The sequence below is a fragment of the Lytechinus variegatus genome, chromosome 2 (assembly GCF_018143015.1).
Source record: "Lytechinus variegatus isolate NC3 chromosome 2, Lvar_3.0, whole genome shotgun sequence".
Lineage (NCBI taxonomy): Eukaryota > Metazoa > Echinodermata > Echinoidea > Temnopleuroida > Toxopneustidae > Lytechinus > Lytechinus variegatus.
The window spans coordinates 6,704,129-6,719,536 of NC_054741.1; the positions used below are offsets into that span (position 1 = coordinate 6,704,129).

General features: G+C 35.3%; 1 long non-coding RNA gene across 2 annotated transcripts in view; it reads right to left on the bottom strand.

Moving 5' to 3' along the window:
- Window positions 1-1,926: 1,926 nt before the first annotated feature.
- Window positions 1,927-15,408, bottom strand: part of LOC121407173 — an 87,996-nt gene continuing 74,514 nt past the window's right edge. The window contains exon 6 of one of the 2 annotated variants that reach the window (XR_005968875.1): window positions 1,927-2,767. This is a non-coding gene — a long non-coding RNA (uncharacterized LOC121407173). Of the gene's footprint in view, window positions 2,773-15,408 lie in introns of both variants that reach the window. The other variant, XR_005968876.1, reaches the window with a different exon arrangement.

Consider the following 15,408-nt stretch of genomic DNA (forward strand, 5'->3'; position numbering starts at 1 on the left):
TTCTGAATTGAATTTGAACATCAAGATTCATAAATGAATAAGAAGAAATGCTATGATAACATCATTTTGATTATTTCAATTGAATTTCATTTTGTTTCTTTTTCTTATGCCAGGCCATTTTTTCTGTTTTCTCTCCTTACAATGTCAACTTTTGCTCCACTTTGGTATCTTCCCTACCTCCTACTATCTTTCTCTCTTTTTCTATGTAACTCCACTCCTCACAAACTCTTCCTTTTCTTTCTTCGTATCAAAGTATCAAGAGTCAGATTTAATTTTTCTCATTTTAGACAAATTCAATTCATTAACCCTCTTCTAATGCAGGTCATACCTCTGCATCCTTCTTCCTTGAAATATCCATTACCTAATATTGAATTCAATCATAAAAATGTCTTCATGTCAAAATTGATGTATTGTGCTGGCATTTCACCTCACAATAGATGATTTATTATTCATAGAATTTGTCTTGGAGTAGCTGTGCAGCTGGTTGAGGGAGAAGATTCCATTCCTCAAAAAATAGTAACATAAAATGAATTTATCCACATCAACAGATAATGCATTATTATCATTATCTTTTTACTTTCTTTCATGACATCAGGTCCATTTAAAACCTTCTGAATTGACAGAATGTTAACAAAAACATAATGCAAACCCCCCTTTTCCCCACACGAATTTCTAAATGCCAACAGAAAAAAGGTATCAACCTAAAATTCAAAATTTCAAGTGCAGTTTTTACACTATTACATTTCAGGCAGGGGTTAGCTTTGATAAATGGTTAAGTACACTGAAGTATTATCTAATATTCATATCTCACAAAAGTGCATTGGCCACTGAATAAGTTTTTCAACAGTTGATTATTTATGAAACTTTGTAACATATGACATTTTTAAGTATCTAGCACCAACTCCCTGTATTGTTTCAGTTATCATTTGATCATTGAACGCTTATCTTACAAATTTAGTGATTTGATATCAAAAACTACATACAAAGATTAATTCCTAAAATTAGATGTAGAAATTCATTTTTCTTTGTGGGAGGGGGGGGGATACCGGAAACTGAAAATAGGATTTATTCATAATACAAAATACATATTTAGAAGTATATTTGATAATTTTATAGATAAAAATTGAAATGTTTCATGAAAGAGAAAGAAAAATGATAAGGTGGATTTAAACAATATAAAATGATTTTTTTTTGTTATCACAATCATCATTATCATCATCATCATCACTATCCTGCCATGATTACATTCCACATAATAATAATTTATTTTCGATATATAGGCCTTTATACAGAATATATTACCATTTATGCCTATATGTTTTGGGAAGAAAATTAGTTGCCTTGGATAAATAACCATTGAATTTCACACTATTTATAAAGAGACTATCACAATTACAGCATGTATATACATGTACCAAACAATCTTCTCCCAGAGGCTTGTCAAATTTCAGGTCAGTAGTTCCTCTGAAATTTTAATTCCCTGTCAGGGGCCCCCTTCTATGTGATTTATGGATTTTGATGTGGAATATCATAAAGAGATATTACCATTTTTTTTTCTCTCAACTGAGCTGCATTTACACTGCAAAATTTCAATTGACACTTTAAGAAAAATGATTTTGTTTTGTTGATGAAATGCATATAGGGCCTATATTGAATTAACGATCCCTCAGGGTGCATTGTACAGAGAATTAAGTCTTAAATAATAACTAATGGTATCTCATTAATTAATTGATACATAAAGAATTAATCTATTCATTTTGCGTTTCATGGAATCTTGGCATCGGATAGCAAAAAGTGTCACTAATTACTGAAGCACAAATGCTGTTATATAAATGATTGGCACATATGAGTTTAATCATTTTTGTGCATCCCATAACACACACATACAAAATATATGAATATATTTTTCCTTTGAATTATACTATTATCAACAAAGAGGCTTGAAGAAATGACTATCGAGTACGCAACATATTTGGGACTATGATTACCAAGAATAACTCGTTTCACAATTGAATCCAATGAAACAAATCTCACTTGTAATATTAGCCAGTTGCCTGGAGAAAAATCAATCAAACAATGTACAGTATATGATAGTGGGAAATCAAAATATGCTGTTCTTGATAATTTTGCTAGTTTTGCTTGAGCAAGCTGTCCTCATTGACAGTTTTGGGATGTCATTTGAACACAGTGGTTCTGATTCTACCCTCCAGCTAGCCAAACAAGTTCATCAGCCTAAATCTGACGATGCTGAGAAAACGATGTAAATAATGAAGAGAATGATGTCATAATTTACCAGAATAGACCCAAAATCTCCTGAGGTGAACTATGATCCCATTTTTCAATGTCTATCTATTCCTCCCCACCCCTCCCTCGCTCTCTTTCTCATATTCTCATGGCAGTTATGGAGTTTGAAAAAAAAATGAAGAGCTCATACTGTCGTAGCTAGTTAGCAGAATAATACCTTGCCCCAATTTCGACAGTGTTACTCCGTTTGCTAATCCCCGACATGGTTCCATCACAATAAAATGGCTTTCAGTGGCCACTCTGAGTTCTTTTGTGACGTTTTCTTTTATTGGTTGTCATGGCGATATATTTAGATTGCATCCCGAGGGTGGATGGCAAGTAAAAAGGAGTAAGTGGATCTCTTCCTTTCTCTCACTCCATCTCTTTCTATCTTTCCATCCTTCTTTCTATGTCTCTCTCTGTCCGTCTGTCTCTCTCTCAGCTACCTCTTGTGTGGATAGATCCTCTGCTTCCATTATTGTCCCTACCCTCCGGGGAGAACAAAACCCAATGAAATGGGGGAAATTCATTAGGTGCTTGGAAGGAAAATAATGAGAAAGGGGATGTTCTCGATAAAAAAAGGAGGAATAAGAGAGGGAAGAAACAGGAATAGGTGGAAGTGAATTAATCATTGTGATGGACATACTTGTGTATTTTGTCAACAGTCAGGAGACATGGCAAGTATTTGGAGAAGAAACATCCACACCTTGGGTAAGGATCTTTCTCTGGTGGTGGAAGAAGTTTGTGAATGATTCTGATCATAACATCCAATTACCATCCCATCATTTCTGTCTTGAGGTTTCATTGATCAAAGCTATTGATTTACTTTATTTTGTTAAAACTTCACATTTCATTCATTTATGGTTTGTCACTTGCAGTCATTGAAAGAGAGATGTGTCTCCTGCGCCTACAGCAAGGAGTTTCAAAGCAGAGCTGTGGCATGAAAAAAAGAAACGTCACTCAAATTCAAGTTGGAATCTCATGAAAGCCGTAACAAGATGTCTGAAAAAGAAACAAACATGGAAAGGAAATATCTCACATATATAATTTTTATTTAGCTGTAGACTTAGGATGAGATAGATAGAATAGGAGCAACAAGTGTAAGGAAAAAAAGCACTCATTCAGGGGTAATGAGCATGCAGAGAGCATTGTAAAACCTTCATTCAAGAGTCATCAATCAATAATTTGTTAGGATAACCGTTGAATCCTCATCACCTTTCTAGGCAACGATCACCTCTCTAAAAGTGGCTAATAATCAACAGAAGACCCTCCTCATCGGCATCACAGCAATTGGCACCATTAACCCGGCGGGCAAGACGAACCAAACGCTGCTCTCCCGATGGTTTGCTCACCCAAATGCCCTCAGAATCCACAAGACAAGGCAGATAACAAGCTCCGAAAACGAGACGTTCAAACATGAATCGACACAAGTGTCACGGTCGTCGGGATCATTGTTTCTTGCTGTTCCTGCATGGGATCGGGCCCAAGAGTATCCCGGACTGGGAAATCAGCAGAGAGAGAGAGAGACATGTTCATTGAAAAGGAGGAGGAAGAGGATGGAGAAGAGGGGGTGATAGAGATGGAGAGGACGTTTACGCGGTCGACAGAGATTGTCTATCGCCTCCGAGCAACACTCTGCGCCTGACATCGGCGATGAAACCCAACCCTCTAATAATAGCCGGACCCATCTGTCAGCTTCGATTGCCTGAATTACTATTCCATTTTTATTGACCAATTTTCATGTACTTTTGCTCTGACACATCGCTATTATGTCCTTTTTTTAACATTAAAAGCACTCTAGCCCTACCCAAAACATGGCCTTGAAATTAATCCATGCATAAAGAGAGATTATGATGACACATCATTCCTTTATAATATGTTTAGATTGGAAGTTATCCCTCTAAATGTCAGTTAAGAATGAATAATCAATATGTAATCTCTAGCTAGTCTCCTTAAAATGCAAGCAAAAGACTAAGCTTGTAAGTTTTCCATTTAAAAACGGAATTCCCACATTTTCTTGAATAACATGTGCCAATCATTGTATGGCAAAAGGACAGGTACCCATATCTGTAACATTAGCCACATTAAAAGCATTGCCTTTTAAGAAATGACAAATGATACATATACATTGCACAGTAAAATGAAAGACTCAAAACAGAGATGGCAGCACAAACAAAAAAATCAAGACTTTTCTGAAAAAGCTCAAATTACAATGAACATTTTCCAAACATAAGTGTTACTTAACAAGGCATTGTGAATTTTTGTGATAATATAGATAATAGTAAGAAAGAGAGAGGGGGAACAGGGATGGGGAGAGATTAAACAAAACAAAAGTAACACAGGAGGAAAATAAAGATATAAACTGTCAATGCACAAAACAGACAGAGAAATTGCTACAGAGTTGAAGAGATAGAAAGAGAAAAGAAAGGGGAGAGAAGAGCAGAGAGAATAAGGGTTTCCATCCTTTTGATTAAATGAGCTCTTTATTTGCCTATAGGAAGGGGCGCGTGGATCCCCCTTTGTTATGCAGATTGGTTCTTTCAACCATAATAACGCTCAATTGCAGGTGTCCCCGACATCACCACAACTCCCTTTCTCTCTCAATCCTAACCATTCACTTTCTTACTCATTTTCTCCTTTGTCTTTCTTTCCCCATTTTTATATTCCGTCCATATCGCGTCTTTATCCATATTTATATCAAGTTCTGTTGAATTTCTGTTTCATTTGATCTAAATCAACAAATATGTTGATTTCCAATTGTCTCTCCCTTTGTGTTTCTGCTGAATTAAAATGATTAAAACATTCCAATCTCTATCATTATATACATGTAGGTTTTCCATGTTTTTTATAGTAATTTTCATTTCACTTGATGGAAAATAACAAATTTATTGATTTTCAGTATCTCACTATCAAAATGATTTTTCAACTGTATAAAAATGTATTCAATTAAAAATATTATTTTTCTCTCACAGAAATTAAGATATTTACAGACTACACGGTCTTTAGACAAAACTGTCTAAATAAAACCCCTTTCTCATCTAAAACAAAGACTATAATGCATTTTGATTCTTCTATTATCAGTAGAAGTACCTGTCTTTCAGCGGAGCCTTACTATTCTATGTTCAAACCACCTGTTTCAAGTCTTTGTCATGTTATGTCATTCCAGTGTTTACAATGATCTTCATATATATGTTTGTACATTGTAACTCGACACAATACCATTACGTGAAGCCTGTATACTTTAAAATGCAATACAAAATGTACTAATGCTTTATAGAAGACAAAAATGATTTTTTCGACATGGTTTGAGCAAGCCAATGAAATCTAGCTAAAAATTGTCACGGGTTGAATCGTCAATACACACTGATGGCTTGCAAAAAGACCCCAGAATACCATGCACGCTCATTATGCTTATGAATGGGCAAGACTTTTACTTTTACCTGAATCATTGTGCATATACATGTATTTGTTACACAACTCTTGTTCTTGATCATTTCATTGGATTCTATTGGAATTACTTTCGTGATCATCACCCAATACATTTTACCCCCCCCCCCTTTTTTACTCTTCCTACTCAAACGCAATGATATACCTGAAGAGGAAACATAAATCTAAAGACTCAAAGTGTTTTTGCCTTTAAATATTTGATATTTAAGGGCTTAGTAAATAATAAATAGAATATAGTACAGATAAGTCAATTAATAAATAAAATGATGATAAAAAACATAAGTAAACAGAACAATTAAAAATACTTTGAATATTACAATGTGAGCAATGTAGAATATCTTTTAAAAACCCTTATTTTTCGTTTATATGTACTTTTTAGGAATAAGTATCTGTTTGTTCTTCTTTGTGTGATATTAAGGGAGTTTTATGACAATTTTATGAATACATTTTTTAAATAAATATAAACAAGTAGTAAGTAGAATAAGGAAATATATCACTCTTCAATATAGTTTTGCATTAATCATAAACAAAATTAAGTGCATATGTACACAAGGGTTTATGTTACCCACTGGCATTTTATGCCATATTATTTCTTACATACCTTACCCACAAACTACACACATATATAATTGTGAAAAAAATACAAATAAAATTTTTGAGTGAGAATGAGCCTTGTTAGTGTTTCTTAGGGTGCGTTTATTCGACACTTTTTTACCCTAGAATCATGATTAGAATCATGATTCAAATCACGATTCTGCAGAATCACGATTGCGTTTAGTCGAAATTGAATATAATCATGATTAGAATCACAAACATGAAACACGAAAAAAGGGGCGTTTGGAAAGACGTTTCTGTAGAATCACGAACGAAAAAGGTCGTATAAACGATATCGTGATTTGAATCATGATTCTATGACGTCATTGTGTCGTGCTTCTTCCGGGTTCGACTCAAAGGCGCGCGCTGTGTTTCGTGCAGGTTAATTTTCGTGTAGCAGTATTGCCAGCATTTAGGAATTATCATTCTGTGTATTGTACCCCCGGGGTTGTACTGTAGCGTCATTTGTATATTTCATTGTTTTCATCAATCATTTCTTCAAGTTCCAAAGGCACAAATTGGACTGATCGACGATGAATTAACTCAGGGCTCTGCTTGTGCTTTGGGCTCAGCCTGAAGCACAAGCATCCCTTACCGGGAATCACAGAAATAAGACGATCCCTAAGTTCAGCGGCGCTTGCGAGGGAGGGATTTCAACGGAGATGTGGCACCGCCTGTCGAGACAAAATTAACAGAATTCGTGCCCAGTACAGGACCATCATAGACAAGAAAAATCGATTGGGAGGTGGGAGGGAGGATAATGACCCCTCAGCTGGTTCCCGATCAAAAACAATATGAGGTACAATACACGGAATTCTGGAAGTAAAAGATTTATTTTTCGGAAGCCGAGTAAGCGTTGCACTTGCACAAACGTTTGCTCGTTAATAGCTCCGGCGGCAGCAAAAATCTAGCAGCCGACGTGGAGTTAGAAACACGTGCGAAAATGTTGACCTATACTTCCTGGGTCAAACTGCGCACTGTGATGCGCACTGGATCGGACCGAATTCAGGGAGAAACAGCGTTAGAAAGATGGTCGTATAAACGCTGATTCTGTCGGATCGTGATTCATGCTGCTGTTTTGAATCATGATTCAAATTGTGATTCAAATCATGATTCTGGGTCGAGGTCGCATAAACGCAGCCTTACTCTCTCCAACCCCAACTGAGTTACAAATTCTTGTCAATTATTAACACACTTATTTCATGCTGTGAATAAACCTCCAGGCATAGATTTATGTTTGACGAGAGTATAAATGGGAGTATGAATCTGTATTGCTCTTTTCCTCTTCCTTCCTTTTACCCCTCCATCCCTCTTTGGTATTTTTTTTTATTTACTAAGTAAATATCAAAACTTTAATTCTAAGGGAAGGGAATATGCTCATAGTACTGCAAAGAATGTGAAGACAGGGATAGAGATAGCAGAAGAATGATAAAAATAAAGATAGGGAAAGATTGAGAGAAAAAGAGGGAGAGACAAATAGAAAGAGAATGGGAAAGAGAGAGAGAAAGAGGAGGAAGAGAAACAGAGAGATAGAGCATCTTGGAAAGGATTCCTGCTCATGCATATTACATGAGCACAGAAATGACTTGAATTTAAGTAGGATAATGCAATATCAATTTTGAAAGGACAATGACCAAGGTTTTTTTCAGGAAGCTCCAGATAAGACAGGCAAGCCAATGGATTTTTATTTCATATTGAGTATAAGGCCTATTCAGCCTACTATTGGCTTGTATTAACTTCGCTTAGTTTAAGCAGCTTTTCATCCACTCAAAAAATGCAGAATATTTCAAGCACGTATCACAGCTCACTGCACCATTAAATAGAAGTACTTAGATCTCAAAAAGCTAGAATGTTTTAGATTTTTTAAAGAGATAGGAAAAATCAAGAGAGATTTATCTTATCAAAACTCTTCCGATTCTCCTCTCAATTTCATTACCATCTTCAAATAAAAAAAACATTTTCCTCCCCTCTTTTTCCCCCTTTTTTCCCCTTTTTTCTCATTTATTCTTCAATATTCTAGTAGATCTCCTATATAAAGCCAAAAACACCACTTTGGCAAAATGGGGAGATAACAAAATGAACATCAATATTCTGTATTGGAATGCTAAATAGAATTGAAACTGTGCCAGAAAAAATTTCTTTGATGACTATAAATAATGACATTTTTTTGGTAACAATTGAGACAATTATTTCATATCTAATGCTGATAGTGAGAAAACATTTCAAGGACTTCTGTATCAGACTAATTTTCTTTCTAATTTCCACTAATTATATGATATTTACAATGCTGACATTCACGAAAATGTTCTTTGGATTATAAATATTGTTTTTTTATAAGGATAAAAGCAATGCTGACTGCTAATGTTGTTATCAAAGAAAAGATACGTCTTTATGGTTCTTGCATAATGCATTGTGCGAGTCTATATCTAGCAAGTTGCAAAGCGAGCTTGGCTGTAAACAGTGCATACACCTCTCATTCAATCTCACACCTTGCAAATTGTTTTTTTTTTGCACTCAAATCATTGTAAAAATACAGTAATATACAACCAAAAAAATTTCAAAGAAAAAAAAGGTGGTGATTAAATCAGTACAATTCACTAAAAGAGCATGATTGCAAAGTTTGGATGATACTGCAATGTTTGTCCCATGATTCCTTGCGACAGAAGACCATCACGGCAAATAATGTAACAAAGAATGAAAGTAACTGAACCTGCATGAGCTATTACACCTCTAACAGATTTATGTATATTGTGTGGTGTTACTTGGCAACATGGGTATTCAGTTTGTAAAGGGTTAATGTGTGCACATACATGTAGCTGCAAATACTATTAGAGCATGGAAATTAGGTTGATATAAAGGAACAAGTGCAGTCCGGATTGTTACTTTCATCTTGACATAATTACATTTTCATTACAAGTGAGAGAGATGACAAAGATCGGGAGGGAGGAAAAGAGGGATAAAAATAAAAGGGTTGGAATCAAAGTTGATATTCATATTCTTCATTAAAGGGATAAAGTATTAATATTGTCAGAGGTATTCGCTTCTGACAACATAAGAATGCCGTAATTTTGCCTAGTGTACATATGTATATCATTAACAATTCCTGAGAAGTTTAGCTAAAATAGAACCCATGACATATCGAAACAAGAAGATTTTTATAATGAATCATGGAAAAAGTAACTGCCTATTAATTTATGGATATTTAAAACAGTTTTACGATTCAAGTCCACTTTTCATTAGTTCAGAGCCAAAGGGCCCTATCTCCATATTATTTCAGGGGTGAGCAACCTTCTACTACAGATGCTCAAATTGCATATACACTGACCTGATTAGGACCTAGAATCCACCAAGATTCATGACAGTTTAACAGGCATAGAATAACAGTCACTGATATTTATATCAAATGTAAACAAGCTCAGTCAGGGTTAGATTTCAAAACCTCTTCTGATCTAGATGACTAACACAAACAAATTTGCTTAATTTCCTTCTTCGCTTCCATATACCCTTTTTTCCTGAATTTTTCCCTTCCAAATTTCCTCGCTCTCTGGACTTGCTTTGGAATAAGCTTGTTGTTAGGATTGTCGAAGTAATTAGCCACCGTTTCAAACGCACCGCGCGCAAGATGATAAAACTCAAGCCAGAGATGTGCTTCATAAATCAGAGATTAGCCACAGTGCTGTGCTCATGCATGGTCTGCAGCATTTGGTTTCACGATGTAATTTGATTACGAATTGAGAGAGTGAAAGGGTTTAGCCTTTTACACATCTTCAGGCAATAAAACAAATGCTGCAGAGAAAAGAAGAGATGGATGTAGAATAAAAGAGAATTTAATATAACACTCCAAGGGGAAAAAAGGGGGTGATGTATATTGCCTTAAAGAATTTATACATGAACTATGGAAATATCATATCCATATGTGCTCAATTATAAAATATATCAGTTTCAATTATTCAATATTTTTTCTTATATTATGTAATCAATTTGCACCTTGCACCTTGTTACAACTCTCTCTCTCTTTTTTTATGTTACAAAATGTTACTAAATCTATTCAACATTTATTCTTGTTCCCATACACATTGAATATGCAATCAACATGAATTATAATCTATGAAAAGGTCAAAAGTTTTTGTAAGTCATTTTAATTTATCATCAGTCAACTTAGAAGACCCATCTATCTCTTTTATTAAATACAGACCTCCTTTTTTATTCTGAAGTACTGAATGATTACCTTAAGGAAAAAAAACATAATAGATATGTAATATGCTTTGATTAGGTCAGCCCCAAAATGACAGGAACAAGGACAATTAGGGATCTAATTTAGCAATATCAACAACATAATGACCATACCTTCATACACCTAATGACTATGCACTCTTGACAATATGACCTTTGACTGACACACGCTGAGCAAACTTAAGTTAGCCCTTTAAAAAAAAGCAAACAAAACAGCCCCATCTTGGTTTGGTGCATATTACAAACACAGCTGGGTTGCCAATTTCTGTGGCTGACTTCAATTCTGATTAAAGATAAATGAAATTGCGATTTTGGAAACAATAACAAGGTCGAGGGTTTCCCTGGCATCTTATTGTTTGAATTTCATTTCAGGGCCGTATTGAATCGGTTTCAATTTAATGATTAATTGTTGGATGAAGAGAGTGTTTTCATAGTTGGAAGACTGACTAAGCGATTTTTAACATCGACCAATAGAGATGATATCATTCAATTTATGGAAAATTAACCATTACTGAAAAATAAAATTACAAATCTATTTAAACTGATAGCTGCTATCTATTTAAACTGATAGCTGCTATAAATAAAAAAAACAAGTTAATTGAAAACTTAATTGCTACCTTAACATAATGGCATGATGACAGTGACTGTGTTCTTTTGTTAACTGCCAATATTTTAAACAATTATACAGGTTTACCTGATATGCTTTTGGATTCATCCAACATTTTATCTAGGTTTGCACCAACAGAATTCCCTACATAAATTTATATAAAAGCATAACATATCCTCTCATTTGAATGACAGACTTTCATCCCATTCATTACTCTACTTCAAAAAATCATCACAAAAAAAGTAACTGTATAGGTGAAATGCTAGCTTTGAGTATCTTATTTATCAAAAAAGAATGAAAGAAAAAAATCTTACCCATGATGAGTCACAACTGAAGAATGCCACTAATGACAAGATCAAATAGACAAAAAATGAGGGTGACACCAATTCTATGTAAGAACAACTTTCCATATTCCAAATTTGCATTCACCCATATCTGAGACACTCACCCCATTGGGATTATGAAGAGAAAATGATGAAAAATGGGGTGCCGACAGAAAACTGTCTTGACCAAGAAAGGGTAATGGGGGGTGGGGCGAGGGGGGAGGGAAAGAAAAGGGACAAGAAGGGCAGGGTCAGGAGGGAGAAAAGATAGGAGGGGTAGTGGGGATGAAGGCTGGATGTGTTGGGAACAGATAGTGGGTAGGGGAGGGAGGGGATAGGTGGGCCAAGAAGAAAAATATAAAGATAAAGACAAAACTGAAGCAGAGAAACAACAGAAACAATTAATGAAATAAGAACATAGAAAATTGATTGAAATACATTAAGAGGGAGGGAGGAGGGAGGGAGGGAGGGAGGAGGGAAAGGGGAAAAGGGGAGGGGGTAGGGTGAGGTAAATGCTTTCTAAATCCTCAACCCCATTGGGAATGGGGTACTTCTAAGTCCTCATCTTTCAGTCTGTGCATTAGATAAGGTAAACATGTCACCACCACCATAATAAATCATCGCCTTTTGCACACCAATCCGCTGGCTTGACACCTTTACCTTAACCCTTCCCGCCCCACTGACAAGAATGAATAGGGAGAAATTATACAAGAATAGATCCTGTTAAATTGCCATTTTTGTTCGCCCACAAACTCTCCAAGGTATTCACTCAGTCCAAAAGAAGCAGTAAGCCTACATGTAGGCTCATGTGAAATACTACACATTCATCAATGAGCCAACGGCTATTAAAGGAAATCACAGAAAATATAAAAGCAGATTCTCTGCTTGAGTGCTAAAACAGACTAAAAATTACAATAGTTAAAAATGGAATACTCCCCTGCATTCACAATACAATTAAACATTGTATGATATATTCTTTACAATAATATTTTATGTAGGCCTACATGTATGTAATGTAAAACAGTAAAATGTAGCAGTACATAAGCCTCAGACTGTTTCTTTGAAGTGAAAAGATTTTTGTGGTACAAAAAATCAAATAAAAAACTATGGATTACTATGCATATACAAATTGGCAGAAAGTAACTACTACGACATGCATGTGAAGAATAATGTATAATGTATTGAAATACTAGTAATTCAATATTTTAATGTATTAAATTGTGAAAAAATTCTACCAATAAGATTGATATGAAGAATTCTGTTGCAGTATCCATACTCATCATTTCCCTGTATTCTTTGTATTATTTCTGAATACCATTCCTACTGGTAAAAAAGAAGAAAAAAAATGAATTACAAGTATAACTATATGAAGGAGAGATTATTGAATTGAAAACGAATAAAGAAAATTGGAGAAAAGATATGAAGACTAAAAAAAATCACCTAAACCTCCTACAGTTTTCCCCTGGCACAAAATATCAGAGAGTTGACAGAATAGATAAAAATTGTGTGCTTAGAGGATTGAGCGATGACCTGGGTCGGGATGACATAAATGGGTCAATATTTGACCTCTGACCTTATAAATTGCCCTGCATTGTAAGAATTACCCCCCAATCACTCAATAACTTATTGCAGATTGCCAACGGAGGGGATGTATTGGGAAGTCCAAAGATATTTGGCTTTGAATTCAGAACTCCCAAGAAATTTATTCTGAAAAGAACAAAATTTTCATGCATGAGGGGGAAACATGAAATGGGGAAGACAAAATAGGAAAGGGAGATATCTGCATTTCATAATTTCATTTTATTTTATTGTTGCAATACTAGATGAAATCTTTCCCCTAAATATATGCAATAACATCTTTTCAGCAATATTCACAAGTTAGCGAGTGGCAGAAGACATACATCTACTCATTAATATATCCTTCAATAAAAAATAGAACAAGAAAAAATAAAACTAAAAATAATAGGCATTTATTTAGCAAAAGTGATGAGCTAAATATTTTTACAATTCAATCTTGTTGGTATGAAGGAGATGACAATGATTTTCAATTTTGCATGAATCTTGATTGAGGAGAAGGCATTTGTTATCCCCATACCTAGCACCAGAGCTCCACCTGTAAGTGATGGAGTAATTGATTTTTCTCAGGTTTGACAACACTCCCCGAGTATTGGTCCACCAATTCCTCCCCTACTCCCATCTCAGATATCAATATCCAGCCATCCAGATATCTTTCCATTCATGCTCATCTCCAGTGCAGCTACCAGCACCATTACAGCCGAAGTGAATGAAAGCAGGTAGCTAGGTAGGTTCCTTGCTTAGAAAGAGGCTGAACAACCGTTGATAGAGGGGGAAGGAGAGGGAGAGTTGCCGCCGCCGGGAGCTCAATCAATACAAGATTGTAATGCACCTCAGCTGCATGTTGCTCCCAATGAATTGCATCGTGTTCTCATCAACGACGGCAACGCAGCGTCTCGTCCACCTCGCACACTGCTCCGACCTCCCGTTATCCCTGGCCGGTCGTCCACAGGTTCATTTGCGCAGCGGGACGTGATGCATTCCGGCTCTTCCGCCACTAAATGACCGAAAGGGAGGAAATCGTGTGACAGGCACGTCGCCGAGACGCGATCACCGATGGAAGATGACTTCCCCGGGTGTGGGGAGTAACATGTAAACGCCAGAAGGAAAACATGATTGAGGTGTCGTCCATTGGGGAGAAGAAAGGAGAGGAGTGATTCTAGATGGAGGATCATTAAGGGTGCTCTGGGAGGTCAATAATACAAGGACAATGAAGACATCATCAAACATCTCACACTTATCCCATCAAAATATCTCTTTTGTTTTTTGATAAATGTACATACACTCTTCAGTCTTTACAATGTACTGTACTTTTATTTTAAAAAAAATTGAATACTTATCACCAAGAGTTACATGCAGGTAGTGATTCAGTATCATTTCTTTTAATGGTAAGGAAATATTTTTGTAAATTCTATTCTCATGACCAACATTTTATATTTGAGACTATTCTTAGTAATGATACTCATTGTCACAAAATCCTATATTATCAATATTTTACTTTGTTGCTTGTGTGTGATTTGTATTATTATAATTCTATGACTACAGTTCAAATATTTTTGTACTCAATACACTTTCACATTTGTTGTTTGTATCTATTTGGGGGTCCAAGACCAATACTGTTTGTGTTTAAATAAACAAAGTATAATTTTTTTATGATAAAAACTTTAATCTAAATAAATTCATTGCACTAAGCATAAGCATTTAGATCATTGGAGTTTCTTTTTGCCCCTTCATTTTGCTTTACACAGTTATACATATTTTATCATAAGGAAACTAAGATGCATTGTATCTGATATCATTATTGATAAATATGTATTTTTGAAAATACATAATTCAGAGTGCACATACTTTTTACATTTACACCCATCACTGTGTTGTAAGTCATGCAAATGTTTTGATTTATGATGTGGTATTGACAAAACTAAATAAAGAATTTGAATACATGACAATCTATGCTTTCAAATTATCACATCTCATGAAAAATGAATTTAAAACTGAATTTCAAAGTGATGAAATATGGATAAAACTTTGAATCAAAGACTGAATGCCAGGGAGAAAATGCTTAGGTATGCATCCCTGTTGGCCAAGTATGAGGGGGGGTTGTTGAAAATTATGAGAGAGAGAGAAAGAGGAAGATCGCAACAAATAACGTCAAACCACTAAGGACAAAGATGAGACCATTGAGAGCGGCAAGTTGAAGGCCAGGATGCCTAAAGAGACAATATGGAACTACCTTCGGAAAGAAAGACATGCATGATGATCAGAAGAAAAGGAGAGATGTAAAACCACATTGGGTGGGTGAATAGCAAAATTATGGAATAAAGGGCAAGAATAAAACCACAAATC